Source organism: Delphinus delphis, chromosome 11 (assembly GCF_949987515.2).
Source record: "Delphinus delphis chromosome 11, mDelDel1.2, whole genome shotgun sequence".
NCBI classification, from domain to species: Eukaryota; Metazoa; Chordata; class Mammalia; order Artiodactyla; family Delphinidae; genus Delphinus; species Delphinus delphis.
In genome coordinates, this window is record NC_082693.1 from 22,912,863 (window position 1) to 22,938,996 (window position 26,134).

General features: G+C 40.8%; 1 protein-coding gene across 7 annotated transcripts in view; it reads left to right on the forward strand.

Moving 5' to 3' along the window:
- PPFIBP1 (PPFIA binding protein 1) overlaps window positions 1–26,134 on the forward strand; it is a 177,850-nt gene that overhangs the window by 41,411 nt on the left and 110,305 nt on the right. For all 7 annotated transcript variants that reach the window (XM_060024499.1, XM_069541193.1, XM_069541191.1 and 4 more), the window contains one exon: window positions 14,001–14,095. The gene's annotated coding sequence lies outside the window, so the exon portion shown is untranslated. The remainder of the gene's footprint in view (window positions 1–14,000; window positions 14,096–26,134) is intronic.

A 26,134-nucleotide genomic window follows, 5' to 3' on the forward strand; every position in this document is an offset into this window, starting at 1 on the left:
ACTGTAGATTAAAAATTCTTAGGAAAATTTCATAGGAAATCTCTGTACCTTCTCTCAGTTTTGTTATAAACCTCAAATGGCTCTTAAAATATAGTCTTTAAAAAAATGAGCCAAAAAAAAAAATTCTTAACAAACCTATCAACCAACCTCCATGGTGGACCCTGAGGCGATCCTAATGCAAACAAAGAAAAACCTTTTTTTTAAAATATGACTTTTATGAGACAATTGGAAATGTGATTGACTGGAAATGTGGTGGGCTTGAAATAGAAATTCCTCTTCCTAACAATAAGAATTATTGCTAATTTTGGGGGTGGTGATAATAGTTTTATAGTTATAGTATCTTTTAGGGAGATATACTATAATATTCATGGAAGAAATGTTAGCATTTCTGGGACTTGCTTCAAGGTAATATGGGAGTATGGGTGGGAGGAGTGTAGATGGAATAGGACTGGCCATGGGTTGTGATTGTTGAAGCTGGTGATGGGTGCATGGCACTCGTATTAATCTACTTAATGGTTGTATATCTTTGAAATTTTCTGTAATGAAGACTTGAGGGGAAAGTGAGCTGGTAAATTCAACTTATGGTACTATTTCTAAGTCTAAGAGCGTTGTTTAGCCTTCATGAGGTTTTATCCTGACTCAGACCAAGTAGAATCAGGCACTGATTCAAACCCAAGATAAAGATGTCTCTTTATCATTATGGAGAAATTCCAGATTTAAAAAAAATTTAAGGGCGTTGGAAAAATAGTAAAATTTGCCTTTAATGTAACCTCTATTTATTCTTAAGAGAGGACGCTGAACGGATCTGTAGTTGCTTCAGAAAGCCAAGGCCCATCCTCGCATCATGAAAGAGGGGCATTAGGGTCTGATGGGAAAGAGGAATCAGTTATGGCTGGTCAGGCAGCTGAGCAGATGTAGCAAGAGTAGGATCAGAAGTTATTTTTTCATGTTTTCTGGGTCATAGAAGGGTTTTGGGTATGGTGGGTCACGCAGCCTCCCCGAGCCAGCCTTCAGTGTCCCGCGCGTGGTTCCTAGCCTGTCATTCTCATTCCTCCCTCTCCAGGACCCCTCCCGTCTCCCAGGCCCTTCCTTCCTTCCTTCCTTCCTTCCTAAAGTTCTTCAGTGGCTTTGTTATCACGGCTGGTTCTTTCAATGCTGGCACCCCTTTGTCTTTAGCTCTTCTCCCCTGGCACTTATGAAAACCCATCTTGTCAGTGGCCACTCACAAACTGATGAAGGTCCACCACAGGTGAGCCCAGGGCTCTCTCCTGAACTCGCCAGACCTGTTTTCCCAACTACATTGTATGTATTCAGCCCGTGGTTCCATGGGCATTGCAATCTCAGTGCGATCAGAATTTAATTTTCACCCCCCATCTCACACATACGCATAAACGCACACACATATACACGCGTACACTTTGTTTTATATTCTCTCCTGAATTCTGTCACCGCAAGTCAGAAACCATAGAGCCATCACTGGCTTCCGCTCCTTTGTGCCTTGATAAACCTAAAGCTTTTCTCAGCCTCCCTCTCCCCTCCGTTCTCTCTGCTAGTTCATGCTTTTAGAAACCATAATTGCATCCCTTGCTTCCAAATTTGATATTATCTCCAGAGGGATCTTTTAAAAGTGAAATTTTGGGACTTCCCTGGTGGTCCAGTGGTTAAGACTTCACCTTCCAGTGCAGGGGGTGCAGGTTCAATCCCTGGTCGGGGAGCTAAGATCCCACATGCCTCCCGGCCAGAAAACCAAAACATAATACAGAAGCAATATTGTAACAAATTCAGTAAAGACTTAAGTCCGCATCAAAAAAGAACCTTAAAAAAAAAAAGTGAAATTTGATTGTTTTTCTCCTGTTTTAAACCTCCTGCAATTGTCTCTAAAACTTTCTGTTAGGGTACTGCCGTCGCTACATTCGTGAGCATCTCCTTCAGTCTATGAATATTTATTATAAAATAATATATACATTATTGCATGAATATTTTAATGGTAAACACACAAAAGTAGGAATTAACAGGATATAATAAATGTTTTTAAAATAATTTTATATTTATTAATGGTACAAGAAAAATAATAAATGCTCTCAGTTTTAAAAATGTTTGGCTTTTTGTCATTATTACAAACGTTAATTTATAAGGTACATATAGATCCAAATGGGAGACATGCAGTGCTTACTACTTGTTCATTTTTAATCCTCCAGCTGCAGAAAAGTTTGGTTGAAATCAGCCAGTCAGTTGCAATCTAGTGTAGTATTCTGAGGGGTTAAGAACAGACCTTCTAGGGTTGAAGCCTAGGTTAGAATCCTGTCTTGACTATTTACTAGATTAGATACTTTGCTAGTCTGTGTCTCAGTTTTTATATCTGTGAAATGAGGTAGGGGTAGTGTTGAAGATTGAATGATGAACACACATCAAGCCCTGAGAACAGGGCCTGAGCCATAAACAGTAAGCCCTCGATAAATGGTAGCTGTTATTTTCTTCTTTAATGTTAATGAATTCTTTTGAAAAAATAATGGGAACATACCACAGTTTCCTATTTTTAATAGGGCTTTAAAAATTAAGACTCTTAATTTTGTACATTTTAAGGCCGATTAGAAAATTCTGTGTTCACATTTTTAGAGAGTACAGATAGGACAGGTTGTATGGATGTGACATTATTTGGGCAAAAAGAAAACATAATGGAAATATTTTCAAACTTCTATTTTCAAAATACATGTTCCTTTCAGAAACTTTTCTTACTGTGAGAATGTCATCTTTACTTTAGAGGGACTAGGGACCCCTTATGGGTTGTGTGATTTGAACAAGTTGTGTCCAATTTGCCAATTTCTTGTGTCACTTGTGCTTGTGTTATTGGTGTTATTATCCACCCATGGTTACTTTAAGCCATTTGTCCATTTGTGGTTAAATTATAACGATAACATCATCCATCCATCCGTACGCTTACCTGGGTGCATGCAGACTGTAATACCTTGCCGTCCTCAGAAGGACCCAAGGAATGAGGACTCCTCATGGCTGTGGAACTCCCGGTCTTTCTTCAGAGACCTCTTGCGTCCTGGGTGACCAGCTGGCATCTGTCTGTACTGAGATAGAGTGCCAATAGCAATCCATTCATGAAATGTAAGTAAAATTTGGTCTCCCTCGCAACAGAAATAGTTGCCGTGGCCGACCATGTCTTCTGGGCCAACTGTTGAGGGTGGTCCACGCCTCTGCTTTTGTCCTCACTGCTCTCCCCAGGCTCTGCCTCACTTCAGTTATTCCAGTGTATTATATACATTTTATATAGCGACAGAGGGTAGATATCTTGGATCCTGTTGTCTTCAGTTAAAAGTATATCAAAACTGTTTTGTTTCTTCATGGTCTTCATTATGACAACCTGAGTGGTTTCTTAATTTTTTTATTTTTACATGCCAATATTAATTAAGCCATTTACTATCCCTCTAAAAATAGATATTCAGGTATTTCCAGTTACTTATTGTTATTTAGAATTCTGTATTGAACACCTTTGTGTATATTAAATTTTGTTTTGGGCAAATTATTTCCTAAGATCAGTGCATTGGAGTGGAATTACTAAGTCTTACTGCAATAGAGCATTAATGCTTTCCTTAAGTACGAAAGAACTAAATCCACTGCCACTAACTGTGAATGACCAGCAATTTCACTACAACCTTGAAACTATGAATGTTAGGATTTTTTGTTTTGGTATATGTAAAATGGTAACTCAGGGCTGCTTAATATACATTTTTGGTTAGCATTTTGAATGAAAATTTCCCCATGTTTTAATTTATATAATATTTTTCTCCTAGGAGATTGGGGCTTAGATATTTTCCTTAAAAGTATAAACACTTAAATAAAGTTGTATTTTATATACTCTATAGTAATCATTTCCTTTATCCAGTATGGCATTTCTATTAGCATCTGTAATAAAAGGATACCTGTAATATTATTCTGCCCATTTGTTGGATGAGGAAACTTGAGGCTTAGGTGAAGTAACTTGACCAAAATCATATACGTGAAAAGCTATGGACCTGGAATATTAAAACCCAGGCTGATCTATTCCAAATTCTACACTTTCAGTCATCATGCTCTGCTCTCTTGGACAGAAATAATACATGATCTTTAATGTAAAATTATAAAATACAGATAAGCAAAAAGGAAAATAAAATCACATTCATCTGAAATTCTACCACTGTCAGCATGCTGGTCTATGATAGCATATCTCAGAGGAGGAAAGAAGACTCACAGACAGACCCTGGGAGTAGGAGAGGTTTTGAAAAAACATGGGTACACTTGTCCATTCATTTGCCACTTCACCTGCGCCCCCCGCCCCCCGCCCATTTCTCTCTATTGAAAGATATGTGACTGGTAGTAGACTTCTGCAGGGTCAGTGATGAAGGGGAAGAAGGAAGTATTGAAAACCATAGATGGTTATCCTTCCTGATTTTTTACCTTATGTACATGTATATTTACAAAAATCAATATATCATGAACATCCTTCTGTGTCATTAACCATTGGTAACCACACCCTTCTAAACCTTGGCCTGCTTAATATTCTATCTAATGGGTGTACTTCAGTGTAGCTATTGCTAGACACAATTAGATTGTTTCTGTTTTTTCTTATAAATAACGTTGTGAAAATTAGGTACAAAAATCCTTGCCCACTTCTCCAAGCATTTAGTTTAGCTTAGTTAATGTGGAGTGCTGGGTCAAAGGCTACCAAATTTTTAGGGCTTACGATAACCACTGCCAGTTGCCAGTATACCCTTGAAAAAGCCATCTACCAATTTGGCCCCCATTAAAATGAGAAAGAGGAAAGGGGAGGAAAAGAAAGAGAGCAAACAATCTCTTGATAGCATGAAGAGGATAAGAAAAGCTAGGGCGTCAGCCTTGGACGGTATGATTTGAAAGAAGTGGGGTTGCCTTTTTGTGGGGTAGAACCTTTCATGATAGAGGTGAGCTTCATTTTGTCCCTTGTATTTTTTTCTTATTGAAGGTTAGGGGTACATGAGGAGTGGAACATTAAATGTTTCATCCTGTATCCTTTTTTATAATTGCTATGGATTCTCTTTTGAGATTTAGAAAATTTATAGGTCATTGTATCTTTCTGAATATGGAAGCTGAAAATCAAATAGGTATTTTAACTGGTGTTTTTCTAAACGAATACATCTTATTCTAGTTTAAATAAGTCCATAAAGCCCCAGGTCTTATGGTGGTTGACAGGATTTTTAACAGGAGGTAGCTGAGTTGGACCTCTCTTAGGCAGGAAACTCTCAGCTTTGGATATACTTGGACACTTCTTTATTATAAGGTGGTCTTGTATTTTGAATGTATATATGTAAGCCTATATATATATATTCAATTCCTTATATTTCAGGAGCGTAATTCTTAGGAAATAAGTCAGTGAACCCACCAATCCATTTCTTTCTAAACACACATGATGCAGAGATCATGAGTCTAGTCTGACAAAGAAAACACACCTATCCCATGTGGGGCAGTTTAACGGGAAGAGTCCTTACTGCTGAGTCAGCAGTGATGGAGTTCATAATGGGTCAGCCCATTTTCCAGAGCTATGATGACCTCACCGGGGTATGTTGGTTCACAGAGTTCTACTGGCATGATAAAGTGTTATATACCAGTGAGCTGAAGTCATTGTTTTAATTCAAACAATCACTATACAAATTTAACACTAGTTCAGAATGCTCTTTCGGAATGCTGTGGGATCCAAGTGGTTTGATCTCATATTTTTTGAGTGATATTTGCAGTAACACATTAATTAATGATAGAGGAGGAAGGACTTGAATCTATAGGATTTCTTGGGTATGGAGACCAGAGTCTTAGGGGTAATGCAGTTGTTTTTCCTATATTTTCATAAGGGACAGAACATTTATAGAATATTTTTCCCTCTGAGGACATGACTGACTGCAGTCAGCAATCTCTGATTTCTACCAAACTACCCCTATGCTTCAAGAAGTGTGCAAATAATGGGAACATCTACTCTAAAATTCTTGCCCCCAGATGAATTGAAATCCACTGTTTAAATATAACAGGTAAATTTTACATTATGGTTCGTAATATTTTTCATATGAAGTTTTAATATGTTGTTATGTAAGATTTTCACTGTGGTCCATGATATTTGTCATAAAAAAATGAAGTTTAAAGTATTTGTCACAAAGGAAAATCGGTGTGCCCGGAAGCTGAGCTGTGTTCATTCTCTCACCTCCACTCCCAGCGTACTGCCCCATAACACGTGCAGTCGTGCATATATTTATTTTTACATAAAACTTTATGGCAGACTTTAATCACTTCAATCAATTCAGTAAAAAGTGCAAAGAATAACAACTTTTGAATTCCAAAATTTCTTAGAATCTTTGAATTAGAATCTTTTTAGGAAATAAAAAATAATTTGCCAATATTGGCAAAGCTGGGCATAAAACTTTAGAATTTAAAAAAAGGCAAGCTGGGCTTCCCTGGTTTTGTAGTGGCTGAGAGTCTGCCTGCCAATGCAGGGGACACGGGTTCGTGCCCCGATCCGGGAAGATCCCACATGCCGCAGAGCACCTGGGCCCGTGAGCCATGGCCGCTGAGCCTGCGCGTCCGGAGCCTGTGCTCCTCAACGGGAGAGGCCACAACAGTGAAAGACCTGCGTACTGAAAAAAATAAAAGATTAAAAAAAGGCAAGCTGTTACTAAACAACACAAATATGATTGTGAAACATGTTAATTTAAAAACATGTGCCCTTAGACAGATGAATGGATAAAGAAGATGTGGCACATATATACAATGGAATATTACTCAGCCATAAAAAGAAATGAAATTGAATTATTTGTAGTGAGGTGGATGGACGTAGAGTCTGTCATACAGAGTGAAGTAAGTCAGAAAGAGAAAAATGAATACCGTATGCTAACACATATATGGAATCTAAAAGAAAAAATGGTTCCGAAGAACCTAGGGGCAGGACAGGAATAAAGACGCAGACACAGAGAATGGACTTGAGGACACGGGGAGGGGGAAGGGTAAGCTGGGATGAACTGAGAGAGTGGCATAGACATATATACACTACCAAATGTGAAATAGATAGCTAGTGGGAAGCAGCCGCATAGCACAGGGAGATCAGCTCGGTGCTTTGTGACCACCTAGAGGGGTGGGATAGGGAGGGTGGGAGGGAGGGAGATGAAAGAGGGAAGAGATATGGGGACATATGTATATGTACAACTGATTCACTTTGTTATAAAGCAGAAATTAACACACCATTGTAAAGCAATTACACTCCAATAAAGATGTTAAAAATAAATAAAAACGTGGCCCTTATTTGATGTAATATGTCAGTAGACATTGTGAATACTAAAATTTTGCAACCTCGAGGGAAATTTGACTATTGAATTTGATTTTGACATGGAAAGTGGGATCACCGAGGACTCTGGGACCTCGGAGATTATCAGGTTGTTCTTTCAGCTGGTGTTTACAGCATGGTGCTTAGTACTGTGAGAACACACACAAAACTGGACACTTAACCTTTTTAACACTGAAGGGATTAGTCTGAAGCCCTTTGTCCAGCCTCAGATTTTCAAATATACATGATGTATAATTTCTTCAACTCTTTAACCTCTGTTTTTTTGGTTTTTTTTTTTTTTCGCTAAGAGTCATCACTTTCTTGTACTGCTTCACTTGATCTTTACTTCTATCCCTAGTCCTAGCCGTTAGCTTTTTGTCTAACCATCCCACATAGAAATAAGTTTTCAGTCTGTTCATATGAGTTACTGGAGGCAGAAAACAAAGCTGTGTTGGAATACAGATGTTCATGGTTGGCTGGGCCCCATGTCACTAGCCAAACAGCCCAAGTTTTTAATTTAAATTTACTTCTCAGCTAAACTAGCCTTACTTGTCAGGAACCTTGAACCTACAATTTGAAAATGCCAAGGGTCTATTTGAAACAGTCTATTCTTTGATAACAAAATCTCATTCAGGAGGCAAAACATACTCTGGGAATATTTAAACAGTGGAAATCAATGTGTGATTAGATGCCCAAATGAATGAATGGGTTGAAACATGAAACGCTGTTGGCAGTGAGAGATGGGAAGACTACATGGGGGCATAATATGAAAGGCTTTATTATTTGAACAAGACGTGAGGACTGGCTACAAATATGGTTTGGGGCATAGTTAGGCATCAACCTGATTTATTTGATTGTAACTCCTACACACCCTATTTCCGGTCAAAGGGAGCCAGGATTTTGGACCCAGGACTATCTGGCTTTGAAGTCTATGATGTAAACCTTTATCCTGTATAGTTACCCCTACGACTTTATGAACTCAACCACTCTATAAGGTTCCCCCCTTCCTTCAAGATCCGACTCAGTGATGGCCTCTCTCTAACATCTTTTTAGATCCCCTGGTCTGGGTCCTGTAGCACTTTGAACCTTTAATATACATCTTTAGTTTAGTCCTTTATGTACTTGTTTCCCCTCCTGGATTGTGAAGATCCAACCCTCATAGGAAATAAAAATTATATTCCACAATATTTAGCACAGAGATTTGGCTTGTACACTGGATGCGATGTTGGCAGTAGAAGTGAAAAAAGGGGAGTCTGGATTGAGTATGGCCTCAGAAGCAAGAGTAGAGGGATGAAGCATGAGTCGACATGATTTGCTGGAGAAAGAGCAGGCCATCCAGTTTACATGAAAGACCAAAAACAGGAATAAGATTGGAAAAGTAAGTAAGGGATAAAATGAGGAGGGTCTTAAATGTCAAACTCAAGGATTTGGACTTTGCAGATATGGGAACCAATCAAAAACTAGCCTAAGAAGATGGCTATGATCATCTCTAAGTGTGAAGTTGGTGATGAGTAATTTAGCGGTATGTTTGGATCATACAAACCTATCTTTCAGTACAAAAGAGCACTGGGTCACATTTAGGTGACACATTTCCCCCAGACATCCTGGAGAATTTCTGGATGTGGTGGGGATGACTCAGCAAGGGGATGTCTTCCTGAACCATGTAGTGGTTGATAATCTGGCTAGCACTCTCTTGCTGCAGATATGCAGAGTAGTCATTCCATAATTTCTGTTGATGCTCCCTCAGCCTTTTCCCAAATGGAAAAATGGTGGCGGGACTTCCCTGGTGGCACAGTGGTTAAGAATCCACCTGCCAATGCAGGGGACATGGGTTCGAGCCCTAGTCTGGGAGGATCCCACATGCCACGGAGCAACTAAGGCCACGTGCCACAACTACTGAGCCTGCGCTCTAGAGCCCGCGAGCCACAACTACTGAGCCTGTATGCCGTATGCCACAACTACTGAAGCGCGCGTGCCTAGAGCCTGTGCTCCCCACCAAGAAAAGCCACTGCAATGAGAAGCCTGCGCACCGCAACAAAGAGTAGCCCCCGCTCGCCACAACTAGAGAAAGCCCGCACGCAGCAACGAAGACCAAACGCAGCAAAAAATAAACAAATAAATTTATTTTTTAAAAAATGGTGGAGGATAAGAAGCAATGGGAACAAATTTGGAAGATTAGGGTCCCGCTGGTTACGTCTTTATCCTGAAGGCTTTCTGAAGGGCCTGAACTGTCCTTTCTGGAGGGGCCTTGTTTATCAAGGGAAAGATAGACATTGGTCAGTTTGTTTGAGTCTTTGATTTCTCCTGGTAAAAAAGAGAGTACTGTAGGCTTTTATATTCCCAATACCCTAAGATTAGCTCTAATCTTAGAATCAGAAGGGTCTTAAGAGTCTGTGGAAGTCCAGTTATATTATTGTTATTTTAGGTATCTTATCCTAAACCATGCAGAGGTGTACTTTACTGTACTTACCTAACATTTCTAACTAACCTTTTGAGATTTCCTTTTATTATCTGTGACTTTTATGAAATTAAAATTAATATCAGTACAGCACAGAGAGTAATAATACCAGCACGGGACCCAGGTTGCCTGAGTTCTGTTCCCAGTTTTTCCATGTAACAGAAATGTGACCTTGGGCAGGTTAATTTAACCCCTCTCCCTCAGTTTCCTCATCTGTTTCATGGGGATAATCATTCACTTCCCTCTGTTTTTGCCAGAATTAAATGAATGAATTTGTTGTTCATTTACTAAAAGTAAAGCCGTTAGAATAGTGTCGGATACACAAGTTCCCAATACATATGACTTGTTGTGTTGTAAATGAGAAAAAGCGTCAATGGTGAAGTGACTTAGGTAGTTACCCAGCGAGATGACTACACCAGGATTAGTGTTTCTCATTTCAGGATTTAGTCCACTGAAATAGCTGTTTCCTAGACCAGAGGTCAGCAAACTTTTTCTTAAAGGGCCAGGTCAGATAACAAATATTTTATATTCTGCAGACCTTACCGTCTCTGTTGCAACTACTCAACTCTGTCCCTGTGTCTTGCAAAAGCAGCCGTAGATGACATGTAAACAAATGGGCATGGATGTGTTCCAATAAAACTTTATAAAAACAGGTGGCAGACCGTATTTGCCCTGCATACAGACTCCTGCTTTAGACACTTAAGTCTAACATGAATAGAAACTTTGGATTCCATTTAGTTTTAAAATACGAAATGTGGCATTATTATAGTAAACAGCAACTTTGCTTCCTAACGATTATTAGTCTAACATGTTGCTCTCAGTTATGATGGTAATGCTTTACAAGATCAGAGGGATTTAAAAAATAAGCAGTAGTAATACATGTGTTTTCCATCTCAAAGGGATATACAGAAGTCACTTATTTAGTGGTTTGGAGAATTTTCTTGGTATTTGAAATCTGAGATTTGGGAAGGATGTTAAGGGTTTGTTTTATTAAATGGATGCAAATACAGGCTGGGTTTTGTTTTTTGTAACCTCTGTGTAGGAAAGGTTTGTGAGTCATATAAAAAGTTGTTTGTAATTATCCTTGTCATTACAGTAAGGGTTTTTCTGCTAGAAATGTTGTTTGCATGGGTTCAGATTTTTTTATGGCTTACTTTTGAGTTTAATAATGTGTTCTTGTTTTTAAATTAAACTTGTCAGTGAGCCTTTTTGTGAGTGGCTGACTGTTGGTTAGTTCATATTTATAGCTTACATCTGTTTCTAAGGAAATGACTAAAGTCTCTTGAATTTGATCAAAACTGTATCACAAAGGATATCTTTGACTTATTTAAACAAGGCTCACAATGGAAACTCAAAAAATCTAGTGGTTCATGTTTATAAATGTTTTTATGTATTCAGTCCTGGTTAGGCCAAATAATCAGAGTTCTGTGCTGAGGGAGGGATTGAATATACCCATTGCCTCTTAGTTAACCTGAATTCCTCTGGAGCAAGTTCAGGCAATACTTTCTTATAATACGCTTAAAAAAAATTGTTTTCTAATTTTACATGTTGCTTTGAAGTGGGCCTTATAGAACATAGGTATATTTTTTTCTTCTCCTTAAACTGTTCCACTGACGTTTCTCCTTCCTCATTCCTGTTCAAGGCCCTGGCATATGTAAAACACCTAAACTTTGCACATGTAATTTCTAGCAAGGACGCTGATGGGGATGAGGCAGGGCCTGGAGAAGTGACTGACTCACAGAAGTCTCTGCGTCTGGCTCCCTGCTGGAGCCCCCTGTCTCCCCACCTCTGCGATATTCACAGACCCTCCCCACCCTAGTCTCATGCCCTCACTGTGGGCTCAGTGCTTGTCGCAGTGTAGGGGCCCTCCTTCTGCCCTTTGTTCCGGGGCACTGGGTGGCAAGGAAGAGAAGGCCTGGCTCATGCCTGCTCAGACTCAGACTGACCTGTGCTCCGGGACCCAGGCTGGAACTCACATTTTCCCATAAAGGCCCTGTTAGAGATGGTGGTTGGATTTTGGTGTGATTATGTTTCTCGATCAGCTACGTTATAAGCTCATTGGGATTTCTGCCCTAGCTTTTTTAATGTAATCACTGTTAACAGTTTGCACCCTTTTATAAGCAGCTCAAGGAACCAATTCTCCAACTAAATCTTGGATCAAAGTATAAAACAGATAAAGGTGAAATTGCTCTGCCTGCTACCACACATCCACTCAGCCCCGCCTCTGTTCTCAGAAGCACCTGGGGGGCAGGGTTCCTAGACACTCACTTTGAAAACTGCTGATTAATATACCTGTTTACTGTTGGAGCACACACTGGTCTTAAAATCAGGCTTGCTTATGTATGCATGGTTAATTGCTTAAAATTTACCTGGATTGGTGTGTATATAGGGTCATATATGAAGTCAGCTTTAGGGGAGGCTGAATGGACAGAATCTTACTTGAGCTGAGAAATTCCTTCAAGACAACCTCTATCCCCCATTCATGCCCAAATTCCATTTTAGTAACACATTTTATTTCAGTGTTAAGCACCTGCCTCTTCTGAAGCTCTTTTTTTTTTTTTTTTAAATGAAAATGTTCTCAAGAACCATATGCATTAAGTTGTTGGAATTTTGGAGCTGATCCTATCGCTTCCCTGATTAATCAAACATGTGAGATCACTGGCTCCTCAAAAGGGCAGAGAGAAGGAAACAGCTACACTCCTACTTCATAATTTTGTCTAGAACTGGCCCTGATCATATATACATTTGAAAAGCACATGTGAGGTAACGTCTCTAGTATTTAACTTGGAGACACTCAGCTTTCTCATTTGGGTGGAGGTAGTTATGAGGTATTGGAACTTTTACTATTCCTAAGCATTCCTTCACGACCAAAATATATGGTAGTACTGTAATGGTGAGGATATTCATGCCCACATATAGACTACTGGGAATTTTTTCTAAGTATACGTTATTTGAAAGAGATACAGGGGCTTCCCTGATGGCACAGTGGTTAAGAATCCACCTGCCAATGCAGGGGACATGGGTTTGATCCCTGGCCCAGGAAGATCCCACATGCCGTGGAGCAACTAAGCCCGTGCGCCACAACTACTGAGCCTGTGCTCTAGAGCCCGTGAGCCACAACTACTGAGCCCGCATGCCACAACTACTGAATCCCACGCGCCTAGAGCCCGTGCTCTGCAACAAGAGAAGCCACGACAATGAGAAGCCCATGCACCATAATCAAGAGTAGCCCCTGCTAGCCACAACTAGAGAAAGCCTGTGCGCAGCAAGGAAGACCCAACACAGCCAAAAATAAAAACAAATAAATTTATTTTAAAAAAACAACAAAAAATAAAATAAAATAAAAGAGATATGAGGGGGACTTACGTGGTGGTGCAGTGGTTAGGAATCCACCTGCCAACGCAGGGGACACAGGTTCAATCCCTGGTCTGGGAAGATCCCACATGCCGCGGAGCAGCTAAGCCCGTGCGCCACAACTACTGAGCCTGTGCTCTAGAGCCTGCGAGCCACGACTACTGAGCCCACGTGCCACAACTACTGAAGCCCGTTCTCTGCAACCAGAGAAGCCACTGTAATGAGAAGCCTGCACACCACAACGAAGAGTAGACCACACTCACCACAACTAGAGAAAGCCTGCATGCAGCAATGAAGACCCATTGCAGCCAAAAAAAAAAAAAAAAAGAAAAGATACAGGAATCAGACAAGTCTAAAGAACAGTGTATATGTTTCTATATATTGTTTATGTATTCTTGTTGGACAAGAAAATAGTAAATTTCCTCATTTTTTTAAAGCCTTAACAACTGAGTATTGGTAAACTATGGTTCATTCATTTACTCAGCAAACATTTATAAAGTACCTACCATGTGCCAGGTACTTTGTGCTACAAAAATTAATGATGGTGGGTTTCTGCTGAAGGTCAGGCTTCAAGGAATATTTGAGGTTGTCCAGTAACTGAGGAAGTAAGGAAAAAAGAACGCCGGAAGGGAGGAAGGAAGAGAAAGGAAGGGAGAGAAGGAACAGCAGAAAGACAGGTGGAAGGAAGTCAGTTAAATCTGTTGGTCCTTAACACATTGTATTGTTTTTAATTGCACACGTGTTATCTAGTTTGATGTTCTTTGCTTATATAATAATTTAGGTAAATTATATGGTAAATTATTATGGTGTGTTATAGTTTGCAGTGAGTTTTAATTTATCTTCTTTATATTTGTTTCTTTTCAGTATAAGAGAACTTCATGGATCAGATTGCTAATCAGTACATGGAAGATTTGAAGAGCTGAAGAAAAAAAACCAATATTAAACTTGTTTTTGTAAATGTAAGTAAACTCCCTCCTCATCATTGTTCATTGGTGACATCTTTAAGACCTTTCAGTACACTCAGTGTGTAAATTTTTTCCCAGGAGTAAAGTTACTTGACTATGTAGTCTCCTTGTTAAGTCTGTGAGAATTTATGACCCACCACCCCCTTTAAAATTTTTTAAATTCTAAAAGCAATATGACTAACATAGGTGGTTGTAGAACTTTGACATGTTGTGACAGTCAGTGAGCAAATCTTTATTTGCGTGGAGAAAGGAAAACACAGACCTGGTTAACACATAAAAAGCCCTGCCCTTTTCTCAAATCCTTTATTGCTCTTTATCCCACAGGTCGTTTTAGTGCCCCATATAAGTCAGTGAGAATTGTTGGTCGACCCATTAATGACCCCACAGGCTTAGAGAAGTGAGGTGTTTCCATATAAGCTCATTTACTCCTTTCCTCCCTGTTTCTTTTGCTCAGTAATCATAATGATACTTAACTATTTATTGAACTTCTATTAAGTGACAAGCACTTGACCAATTCAATCAATCCTCATTCAACGAATGCCTTTTCTGAGTGCTTGCCACGTGCTAGGCACTGCTCTGACACTACTACCTTGTGTTATCCTCCTGGCAACCTTGTAAAGTAGGAGTTGATATTTCAGTGATGGTGATCCAGATGAGGATACTGAGGTTCAGAGCGAGGTAAGAGCGTGCAGACGATCACACAGCTTGGAAGAGGGGAAGAACATAGGGTGTGAACACCGTGCTGTCTGACTTTGCTGATTTGCCATATTCTAAATAGTGTTTAAACGCTCATCCTTGGCACAGTTGTTGCTGGAGCCCGGAACCTTCTGGGTTGTGTTCTTAACAGGAATGTGATCCTAACCCTTCTGAACCTTTGCTGTAGTCACAACAAGGAAGGAAGTTAGAGAAACATCCTCCCAAATTTGAGAGGTAGCTTTGGTACCTGGAGAGTGAGTTAAGAGATCTAATGTCTAGACCAGCCTTTCCGCGGATTTCCTGTGTGCCTTTGAGGTATTTAACATCTACGGGAAACAGTTACTCTTACGCCACCTAAGGAGAGCAGACCAGATGTCCTCCAGGGCGTCCTTCAGTCAGCTTTTTATTGAAGTATCTTATACACAGAGCAAAGTGCACAAATCGTAAGTGGATGGCTTGATGGAATGATTGTCACAAAGTGGACACATCTGTGTAACCATCACAAGATAGCAGAAAATTACCAGCACCCCAGACCTCTCCTCCCTCTATCCCTAGAGTAACCAATTTCCTGATTTCTAATGCCATTGATATAATTTTGCCTATTTTTAAAGTTTATATAAATAGAATCATATAGTTTATATTCTTTTGTGTCTGGCTTATTTGCTTATTATGTTTGTGAAATGCCTCTAGGATACTGTGTATAGTTTATTTTTTTCATTTTCCTTACTATCATGGTATTCAGTTGTATGTTTACTTTGTAGTTACTGGCTATTTTGGTAGTTTCCAGTTTGGGTGTATTATAAATAGTGCTCCAATGAGTATTTTTGTGCATATCTTTTGCTGATGATTGTATTTTGGTCAGGGACAACTCAGTAATTTGGATTCAGCAGCCCTGTGAAATAATGTTGAAGTGAACATCTTTACAAGCAGACAAGTTGATTTTAGGTAGACAGGTGATGTGTCTGCTTCAGTGTGATGTTCTAAGCATGCTGGTTAGGAACATAGATTACTCTTGGGGGTGTGGCTGGCTGGAAGCACCCTCTCATATGTGTGTGATGTGGTAAGGTTTTGCCCCCCTGACTGAAGAGGGCTTCGGTTGGGTTCAGGAAGGAATTACAGACAAGAAGAGAAAATAGATCCGGAAGACAGATGTGTCTGGGCTCCCCTAGAAACGGTTAGGGTATTTCACCAGGCAGATCAAGAGCCTGGACAAGTGACAACCCAGAGGAGGAATCAGCTTCGGAGACCTGAAGAGTCTAGGAGATGAACAGAGAAATAAAAGTTGATCTGGGCAGGCAGGCTGGAGCTCTCAAAGCATTTTTTGAACAACTTTATTAAGTCTAACTTTTGTTTTAAGGAAGCTTTGAAGAACCAGTCCCTAAAGTATGAATCTTGAGTCAAGAATGAACTTAGTAAAGTTACCAAACTAAGAATAAATGTATTTTTCAAACAAATACAGGATGTGAGCATGTGGGCTTTGCCGGGAGACTGTTCTGTGTTCAGATCGCAGCTCTCCTTTCTTTCCCCGTGATGTCTCTGTGCCAGCTTCCTTATCTGTAAAATGGGGATATGGACACACCTACCTTATAGGTTTTCTGTGACAATTTACTTCGATAGTGTCAGGAGTGTGCTGCTGGGTGCATTGCACTGGCACTAAAAATAATAACCAATATTCTTATTATTTTTCTGATTGTTATTATTACTGATATCACCCATTTGACTCTGTATCTGATACTTTGTAGAAGTTTCCAGATTATTTTTTTAAAATATGAGATTAACTTAGTGTTTTTTTTTTTAAGTATGGTGAACACTAACACAAATATTTTCCTACTTGTGCCGCCTTAAACTGAAATTCAGAGGAAAGATGAAGAGAAACATTTGTCTGTGTCCTTGGCAGGTCCCTCTCCAGGGTGTGTCAGTGAAGACCCTCTTGGTCGTTGGAACTGTTTTACTCCGTTAGTTCAGGAAGAGACCAGGGGAGCTGAGATTCACAGGAAAGCTGGGTTATTTTGCACAAAGGAAATTCATCATTTTATATATTACACTGTCAATTCTTGAGAGGCATTTTGCAAACAAGTGTCCTTATGTACCGAGGAGCTTCGGTGAGGGGCTCTGTGGGTGATTCACTACAGACCACAGCTGGTATAGTGTGTCCATTCCAACTGGCTGTGGCTGGGGACACCTTTCCACTTGTTGATGAATTCTGGACTAGATATTGGGGCAAATGGTGTAGATGAAGCTTGATTTTGCCCTCAGTGTGATTATGATCTAACAAATGAATAATCTAGTGTTCTAAAAAGGAAGCTTTTAGAGTGAGTTGAGTCAAAGACAACATTTGACCCAAGACTCTGAAATTCTAGTTCTGACCTCCCTACAAATTAGCTGTGGGACTTCAGGTGTATTATTAATCCTGGGTCTCAGTTTTCTCATCTGTAAAATGAGAAAGTTAGACTGAGACTTTGAGGCAGAGGAAGATTCTGTGAGTTTTGTAAATGTAATAATATCAAGTTTGGGGTGTAGCTGTATTTTTCTGAATGCTGTATTCTTTCATGGGTTTGCCCCAGGTCAGAAGTTCTGTGACAGCAGGTTTTGGTTCTTATGATAGTAGGGGAAGGAGTAGTTTTAAGATATGACCTAAGTTCACAACATAGTGAACGTCACAGCAAGTAAAAAACAAATGACCAGACTGTTGTGCAGGCCATATGAGTATATATAAATTCATTTTCACACTGACATTTACTTTAACCAGCTCCCATACACTTGCTTTGTTCATCAAAGGATGTTTATATTTATGTTAAACTACATAAATAAATATTCAAGACATTGAATTTAAATATATGACATAGCTGGATTATGAAAGCTGCCTTTGGCCTTATCTCATGTCTCTGCTTAAATTCTCAGTTCTCATGTTACAGCCCCACAGTTGGGAGTATCACAAAATTTGGATACGTTTTGCGGTTCCAGATGTTGAAGAAATTATTTATTAAAAATGATATCTAAAAACTAACATTGAGGGCTTCCATGGTGGCGCAGTGGTTGAGAGTCCGCCTGCCAATGCAGGGGACACGGGTTCGTGCCCCGGTCCGGGAAGATCCCACATGCCGCAGAGCGGCTGGGCCCATGAGCCATGGCCGCTGAGCCTGCGTGTCCAGAGCCTGTGCTCCGCAGCGGGAGAGGCCACAACAGTGAGAGGCCTCCGTACCACAAAAAACAACAACAACAAAATCTAGCATTGAAATGATTTAATAGATTCAACTGAATTAATAAAATAAGATTAACTGCTAAATAGTGTTATCACTTAATAATTACTTTTAAGTTCTTACCTCTATCCTCTTACACCCAGGGGTATCTGCATGAAGCTGGTGGAGGAGAACATGTAGGAAAGATTTAAAGTAAACTGAGAACTTTGGAATGTTTGTACTTTAAGACATTTAGATGCTCTGGCGACTGACAAGTAGAAGAAATATCATTTGCCTAGAGTGCAGGCAACACCCTGGTCTCTCCCATGTGGTAGTGGTTCTTGAGATCATGGGTGACGGTGGTGAAAGCTGTCTGGTTATACCACCTTGAGGTGGAATGGACCCAGGCACAGGAATGAAGTGGGACCTCAGCACGGCCTCCTCTTCATTAGGCCGAGGAAGGCCATGGGGATGTGCAGGCCGTTACGCGGGCCTGCCCACAGGATCACTCCACCCGGTCGTGTAGTGGTTTCTAAGCAGGCGATTTGTAGCCACTGAGATAGCATCATCCCCAAAGAACAGCATCCACCCCAGCTCGGTCCCTGTGTGCCCTTTGTCCATACCCTTCTTGCAATCTCTATCACTTTAATTACTACATGGGGTTTGACTTTTTCTATCTCCTGACTATGTGTCTTGGACCAAACATTCTTTATTCTAGGCAATTTGAACTAAACATTCTGAAAATACTGCTTGGGGATGGCTATCTTGTTTGGAATCGTGTGTCACATATGTGGTTTTGTCTTGTGCTTCGTTGGTTCATCATAACCTGAGATAATACATAAATGAATTTCTTTTCTTCATGAAATTCACAAAAGCTTTTCCTTTTTATTTTTCTTCCCTTTAGTTATCTCTCTCTCTCACCAAATGTCTAAGATCACCTTTACAATCAAATGGAGATTTAGTTGGGCTGTTAGAACCCTTCCTTTAAGCAGACGCTTCCATGTGTGTGAGCATGTGGATGGAGTTGGAGGGCTGCTTGAAGCTCTTTGCTTAACTTGCCAAAGTCATAGCCATCTTTTTTTTTTTTTTTTTGCTGTATGCGGGCCTCTCACTGTTATGGCCTCTCCCGTTGCGGAGCACAGGCTCCGGACGCGCAGGCTCAGCAGCCATGACTCACGGGCCCAGCCGCTCCGCGGCATGTGGGATCTTCCCGGACCGGGGCACGCACCCGTGTCCCCTGCATCGGCAGGCGGACTCCCAACCACTGCGCCACCAGGGAAGCCCATAGCCATCTTTTTATTCTCGGTTGTTTTCTTTTCTCCTCACCTCTTGGGAAACTGGTCAGTGCCTTTGACTTTTTTTCTCCTTAATACAGATATGCAAGAGTGTAACTGTTGACAGAGAGCAGGAAATGTTTACACGTCTAAATAATCAAAATATGTAGGGAGCATGTGTGTGTGGGCGTACATACACGCTGGCTGTGTAGCTGCACAGGTGGTGTGTGTTCCTCTCAAGTCGCCATGCATTTCCGCGGTTAACGAGGAGGGCTTAGCATCTCTAATGGCACTTACGTATGTAGTCTCAGCAGTGTTTTAAGGAGGAAGAGGGTTGCGGGAATTCTGACTCCCGCTTAGTGGATCTGTGGTTTAATATTGTGGTATTCTGGGGAAATCTGGGTTCTGGCACCCGAATTTCAGTTAGCCAGGGTCTCCATCGCTTTGAGAGTAAAGAAGTGGGAGAAGGGTTTTCAGTCATTCTTCAATCCATTGTTTAGCAGTAGCTCAAGGCTTTGTGCGTTATAATCACAGAAATGAGGCTGGATTCCAAAGGTGTGGTCAGTGTTCCTTGCGTCCATAATGCTAGCCTCTCTTTGTCAGATCATGGCCCAGAGATGCTCCAGCCAAGAGGAGACTTAAATTAGGGGTGTGGCAATTCACAGGCATCGTCGCAAGATTCATTTAAGCTTCAGGCAAAAAATAATATATGCTATCTCCTTAGAAACATTATGGTTGCTTTCAAAGTTTGAAATAGCCTTGACAGCTTCCTGTGACCATTACCTTGAACTGAGGCGTAATCCCGGGCCGACGACCAACTCCTAAATGAGGTACAGTAAATTGTATTTGCCATCTGTGTTTTTGTTTGTATTTCAAAACACAAGTTGTTGTTGTACCGTCATCTTTTCTTGTTTGTATGTTTGTTTTTACTTTATTCCTTTACCTTCATGGTAGTAGTTATATGCTTGGCTTTAAATATTTGGTCCATTTGATTCTGTGATATTAAGAGATTTTAGAAGAAAAGGTCATCAGCTGTCTTTCTGGGCTATTCTGGGCATTTTGTACTATATTTATTTTGGACCCAGCTTTTCTTGCCCTGGGTTTCTGATTAGCTGTTCCTCCTCCTTGCCTTGGCCTCTCATCTTGCTTGGAAGCATTTCAACAGATCTGTGTTTGGATGACTGTTTTCTTTAACAAATAAACACTAGCTCAACCTTGGGAAAGAGTCAAGAAGACAGGATGGAATTCTCCGTTAATGCTTCTGGTTTAAAGGCATGGAATTCTTGGAGTAGGGAAGCTGGCTTCTTAGTACACTGATGTCTGGGAGTTGCTTCCTGCTTGAGGGGAAACATGGGATTCCGGGGCATTCTCAGAAGTTTTGGATAATTTGGTGAGACTTAAATAGTCTTATTGTTTATAAATTTTTAGAAATTAAAGAATGGATTATTTGGTTAGAAAAGTGGGCTTTTTGGTTCTTCAGGGTCTAAATTGATCTTGTCTGAGGTCTGGCCCAGAACACCCCTTTCAGAGGCCTTTTACCCAGATTGTTGGAGTTGTCAAAAAACTAAGTATCAAGCAGGGAATAGGTGGTCTTCAAGGAGTATCCGACTTTAAGCATAAAGTTTTCACCCAAGAGAAAACGGTGATACCAGAACACCCATTTATGTTGACCTTCTTTGTGAGACTGTGTCTAAGTGACTTTACAGGCACAGGAAATACCAACTAATTCTACTGAAGTGTTACAGGACCCAGAAAGTAATTCGTTTTTTTTATTTTTTTGTCTTTTTTAAAAAAAATTGAAATACATTTGACATACAATATTATGTTAGTTTCAGGTATATTACAAAGTGGTTTGACATTTGCATATGTTATGAAATGATCACCATCATAAGCCTAATAACCATCGATCCCTGTACAAAGTTATTATAATAATATTGACCATATTCCTTATGCTGCATATATTATTGCTGTATAATATTGACCATATTCCCCATGACTTGTTTGTTATATAACTGGGGGTTTGGACCTCTTAATCCCCTTCACCTATTTCACCCACCTCCACATCACCCTCCCTTTTGGCAACCACCTATTTGTTCTCTGTATCTGTGAGTCTGTTTTCATTTTATTTTGTTTTTGTTTTTTAGGTTGGACATATAAGTGAGATTATGTGGTATTTGTCTTTCTCTGCCTGACTTATTTCACTTAGCAGAAAGTGATTTCTGTTTCCTCCCTCTGTGGCATTCCTGAATCCTCAGGAGGTAGAGCTGAGAAAAAATCAGTGTGTTCTCTGTACTCCTGACCTGACAGAATGCAGCTGATTCTTGTTTGTTGCAGTAGTGACATTCTGCAAAGTCACCAAAATGCTGAATTAGTGCCTACTGAACCGTTGCTTCTAGGGGATTCACGGGCTTAGGTTCCTGTGAGCTTCTGTCACAGCGTCTTCACAACTGACCAATACATACCCTTGCTTCCATTTAAAGGGACCTTATTTAATGGTGCTGATACATTAACATTGAATTCCCGATGAACAGCACTGTAACTCGTGCTTGAACTAAGCTTACTGAACACATGCATTTTCTCCACCAGGCACCTCACAGCCTTCTTGCATTTAGAACCACTAAACAGCACTTCAGCCTCATGCCTGGGGACCATTTTAAACACTGAAATCACCAACCGGAAGCACAGAAATATGAAAAACATGGCACAGGATAGACCATGTAAAGGACACTTATTTATAGTAGGAGAGCTAAGCTGAAATGAGAAGGCAGAGCATTGCCTTGTTTGACCTCAGCTGGGACCATGCACACGGGCACTCAAATTTTTTGCCACTCTGTACATGGCCATGAACAACTGCAAAAGTGCCACTGATACTGATTTTGGGGTTACAAATAAATTTTAGTGAGTGGGCAGATTCACAGACATCTACTGTATAATATAAGCAAAGTAACCCCAGACATTGTAGCAGGAACCCTCCTCAGCCCAGCTCTACAGTTCACGTAGAAAGCCAATCATTTAAGGTAAAAATGAGTTACAAGTTACTATTGTGACCAATATCCAGAACACGTTTTTAGACAGCTTCATATAAGATGAAGACCAATTAGTGATTCCTTTTGTTGAGTAAATGACAGTTAACACTTCTGCCCTCGCTTTGAACACCTGTAGAATAGGAACAACATCTTGTGTATCCCCATGTCCTTGGTATGAAGGGTAATAATGGCCAACACATAGTGGGACCTCCGCAAGTGAATGAATAATAAATAAATGAATGACAGAATGAGCCAGGAGAAACCTGCTCCATGGTGCCTGGGCACTTGAGGGCACAATATGAATCTGATGTATCTTTTCAACTTAGATCATGTCCACCGTGTTCATTAAATTAACTCAGGTAAATGCTTACTAACTGTCAGAGAGAGTAATGTCAGAGCTGATGTAGCGTGGAGGGTATTGCAGCTGGACCGGAGGATGGAACAGGAGGACCACCAAACGTTTTGAGAAAACTACTTAAGGGCTGGAACTGCACTGGACTCTTTCTTCCATCTCACCGTGGAGCCTGGCTGGCAGGATTTTTTTCTCTAACATTCTTGATACCAACTTCTCTCCACTTCAGCCCCACTCCCACGCTGCCGTTATTAGAAACTTCTCTCTAGAACATAGATTTGTTCATCTCAACCTCTTGCTTCAAAAACTCCATTCTCCCCATAAGAAACAATTCAAAGCTCCGTAGTGACCTGGCTCCATCCCTGCACCTCAGACTTCAATCTCTTAACCATCGCACTGAAGTACACCCTGTGCTCAAGCTAAACTGGACTCATCACTGGATCCCAAGCATGCCTTTTAGGACTTGTGGCCATTGCATAGACTGTCCCCTCTGCCAGTGTTGTCTGCTCCTTCGCCCAGCTCTTCCTTTCAGCTCTAGCTCAAATTACAGCCCCTGTGCTATGTCTGGCAAGATGCCTGTCTCTCCCCAAGTGTGAGCTCTGCAGAGGAAGTGTCTGTGATACTCACCTTTGTGCACAGCCTCTAGCATGTTAATGTTCAGTAAATGTATTTGAATGAGTGAATGCATCTAAACATTATCTAGAGGAAATAAGAAGGCTTAAAACGTCTTTTTAAACAAAAAAGAGAGGATAGACTATCACTTTCTATTAAGGCAAGTAGAAAGCTGTGGCTGCCCTTTTGTTAAGTAGCTTTGTCTGTTGTACAAAACTGAGCTTTTCCACTCAGGAAACACCTACCCTGTGCCACACTCCCTGGCCCCCAATATAAACATCCAGGGACTAGACTTAATTAAAGTAGAAGCTAGTGAAATTTTATGTGAGAGGAAATGACATTCAATTTCAGATATTATCTGTTTCAATTATTTCCTGCAGATTAACGATTCATTTCACCAAGCATTTATCGTGGAGCTACTATGTACAAGAAACTGGGCCAGGGGCTTTGGAGCGTGAAAAGATAAGCAGAACACAGGGGCTTTTGTCTAGTGGGGGAGAAAGTTGTGGAAGCGCATTTCTGTAAAACAGGATAAAATGTACACTTACTGCAGGTAGAGCCATGGTTAACACAAAGGAAGGAGAAACTTATTTCCAACCTGCTCAGTTCCATAGAAGAGCTTGGATCTAACCTGAGCCTTGAAGGGTGCAGTTGGGAGTAGCTAGGTGGCAAGGCAGATGGAAGGAGTAGTAGCATGGTTAGGGCAGTTCCAAGGGGAGGGAACGGTGTAAGCAAAGGCACTGAGGCAGGAAAGTACAGGGAGCAGCAGCAGGGGGCAAGTACTGCAGGGAGCATGGGGGCGAGGGTGGAGCATTGTTAAATAAAACTGGGAAGGCACATCATAATCTGATGGAGGGAAATGTAATGGCAGTTTGCTTGGAATTAATTCTGTGGTCATTAGGAGCCATGCAAATTTTCAAAACAGAGGAGGTATAAGACAGGAAGGGCAGTGGCTAGAAATTACAAGCTTTTACTAGGTGTCAGACACTGTTACTAAATCCTCACCATAGCAGTTTGAGGTTAGTACTATTATTGGGTTGGCCAAAAGGTTCATCCGTCTTTTTCCGTAAGATGGCTCTAGTAGCATTTAGTTGTCTTTAACTTCATTAGAAACAATTTTGTTAGATTGTATGTGACAGCTGTCATATCAGTGTGCATTTAAAAAAAGACATCAAAATTGGTGAATTTTTGTGTAGCCATTTTAATGTGGAAGATGGAAGGAAAACAGCAACATTTTTGGCCTATTATGCTTTATTATTTCAAGAAAGGTAAAAACGCAACTGAAACGCAAAACATAAGATTTGTGCAGTGTGTGAAGGTTCTGTGACTGATCGAACGGGTCAAAAGTGGTTTGTGAAGTCTTGTGCTGGACATTTCTCGCTGGACAATGCTCCATGGTTGGGTAGACCAGTTGAAGTTGATAGCGATCAAATGGAGACGTTAATTGAGAACAATCAGTGTTGCACCACGTGGGAGATAGCTGACATACTGAAAATATCCAAATCAAGCAGTGAAAATCATTTGCACCAGCTTGGTTATGTTCGTCACTTAGACGTGTGGGTTCCACATAAGTTAAGTGAAAAAAACCTTCTTGACCATATTTCCGCATGCGATTCTCTAAACGTAACAGAAATGTTCCATTTTTATTTTTATTTCATTTTACTTTTATTTATTTATTTTTTATATTTGGCTGCATCAGGTCTTAGTTGTGGCATGGGGGATCTTTCGTTGTGGCGGGTGGGCTTCTCTTTAGTTGTGGTGTGCGGGCTTTTCTCTAGTTGTGGCATGCGGGTTTTTCTCTCTGGTTGTGGCATGCGGGCTCCAGTGTGCATGGGCTTGTAGGTTTTGGCACACAGGCTCTCTAGTTGAAGTGCCCAGGCTCAGTAGTTGTGGCGCATGGGCCTAGTTGCTCTGCGGCATGTAGGATCTTAGTTCCCCAACCAGGGATTGAACCCGCATCCCCTACATTGGAAAGTTGGTTCTTTACCACTGGACCACCAGGGAAGTCCCTCCATTTTTAAAAGAAATTGTGACGGGTGATGAAAAGTGGATACTGTACAATAATGTGTAATGGAAGAGATCATGGGGCAAGCGAAGTGAACCACCACCAACCAACCAACACCAATGTCTGGTCTTCATCCAAAGAAGATGATATTGTGTATATGCTGGGATTGGAAGGGAATCCTCTATTATGAGCTCCTTCCGGAAAACCAAACGATTAATTCCAACAAGTACCGCTCCCAATTAGACCAACTGCAAGCAGCACTTAATGAAAAGCATCTGGAATTAGTCAACAGAAAACGCATAATCTTCCATCAGGTTAACGCAAGACTGCATGTTTCTTTGATGACCAGGCAAAAACTGTTACAGCTTGGCTGGGAAGTTCTGATTCATCTGCCATATTCACCAGACATTGCACCTTCGGATTTCCATTTATTTTGATCTTTACAAAATTCTCTTAATGGAAAAAATTTCAATTCCCTGGCAGACTGTAAAAGGCACCTGGAACAATTCTTTGCTCAAAAAGATAAAAAGTTTTGGGAAGATGGAATTATAGAGTTACCTGAAAAATGGCAGAAGGTAGTGGAACAAAAGAGTGAATACGTTATTCACTAAAGTTCTTGGTGGGACTTCCCTGGTGGCACAGTGGTTAAGAATCCGCCTGCCAATGCAGGGGACACGGGTTCAATCCCTGGTCTGGGAAGATCCCACATGCTGCGGAGCAACTAAGCCTGTGAGCCACAACTACCGAGCCTGCTCTCTAGAGCCCGTGAGCCACAACTACTGAGTCCGCGTGCCTAGAGCCCGTGCTCTGCAACAAGAGAAGCCACCGCAGTGAGAAGCCTGCGCACTGCAACGAAGAGTAGCCCCTGCTCACCGCAGCTAGAGAAAGC